Raw genomic sequence first — 1,828 nt, forward strand, 5'->3', positions numbered from 1 at the left:
GTGTGTACTTACAAATGTGTACAGCAGCTTGTTCCCAGGATGAATGTGGGAGACCAACACATTATCAATAATCTTCACTGCATAATTCCTAGGACTAATCCAAAATTATTTGTGCAACTCCTCATCAGAAGTTGGTTTAAAGCAACTATTCTTTTTAGTTGAATAGCCTCAGTATCTGCAAGTCACTTTGTGTAAGACACTTAGCAAGTTATATCATAAAAACAACAGCCTACAGAGCCATTGTGGGCTTTTTCATAGATTGTAACTTGCACTGCTGGACTGACCATATTGACAATAATGACATTCTGTTTTCACAAGCACTCACAACCAACCCACTTCCAGCATCACCAGTATACATCATGTTAATCATCTTCATTGAAGCTGGTTCACAGCTGTGATGAATTATTTAAATGTTTTAATGACACCTGCAGCTGTCATTTTTTATTCACTGTATGACTGTGCACAACTTCTGATCTAACGTTGTGTTAGTTGTTTCTTCAGAACATGGTTGTGGATTGTGTTTATATACACAATCATTTCAGCTATTTCCAACAACTTTCGTTTTATTTACATAGTTTGCTAGATATGAAAGGAGGCCCATCACTGCTCCTGTGCTGATGTTTTACGTGCGAATTTGCCAGTCTGTGTCATATGACTACTAGAGCACACAGGACATTTGCAGTGTCTGAGAAAAATGTAATGAGATTGTAGCCACTTACATGGAATTCTTAGTGGTATGTATGCTATAATTTTGAATGCCAGTTGAAAATTTATGGTAGTCACATATTCAGATGAAATGAAATGTTTACAAAATGGGAAAGCACTTCAACATATAGCAGTCTGAATACGAAACTAGTATCTTGCTAAAGGACCATGCTACAAGATCCTTATGTAACATATGATGTCTGGATTTGAGAGTAAAAGATAAACATTCTGAAGAATACAACTGTTTTTAATATGTAGAACACATGTAAAGTGAGTTTGTATTAAAGTATGCATTTAGCAGTTCATTGTATTCTCAACACAGTCATTTAAATCTATATACAGAGTGGAGAAAAACAATTTGATAATAAGGTCATAAGAGAGTATGGGATGATGAATCAGCAAAATTTCCCAAATAACTTTGGGTCAGAAACACACCACTGTGAAGCTATGGTTATAAAACAACAGCCAACGAGCACAAATGGTGCCACATTCAACTAAGGATATGCTAAATCCATATATAATATAGTAACAGCAAGATAGAAGATGTCAAATTGAACAAAATTTTCCAGGTAACTACTGGTTACTCAGAAATGCACCACTATAGAGATAAGGCCATAAAATGACAGCCAATCAGTGACGAGTGTGTGGAAGAGTGTCTAGTATGTGAATGTGTTTTTAGCAGTGCAGAATTACGATGTGAGTCTGTGACAAAGCAAACTGGGATCTCTTTGCTTCCTCTCTTGTTTTGCCATCTGCCTCCTTCAATTCATTTTATTTTCATTTTTGCCTAATTACCATTAACATGCATGAGTATAATCTGCATTTCCATAAAAGAGAAAGGTTGGCCCTCAGTCTTAAGGAATATAGCACCAGGTCTAATTTTGTGCTTTGTTTGTGTGTGTAATTAATTTGCTAATTTATTTTGACCATTCCTAGTTAATACTTTTCTTATAGGGTGAAATCAGTAATTGTTTCATGACTTTGATTCTATTGTTGACTTATAAACAAATATAAATTCTGTACTAATTACAAACATTTGGAAGAAGAACTACTAGGATTCTTAAGGTATTTATCTGGCTCTATTCAAAAACATATGAGCAAAGCCAGCCCTTAATTTATTTCC

Source organism: Schistocerca americana, chromosome 4 (genome assembly GCF_021461395.2).
Source record: "Schistocerca americana isolate TAMUIC-IGC-003095 chromosome 4, iqSchAmer2.1, whole genome shotgun sequence".
NCBI lineage: Eukaryota > Metazoa > Arthropoda > Insecta > Orthoptera > Acrididae > Schistocerca > Schistocerca americana.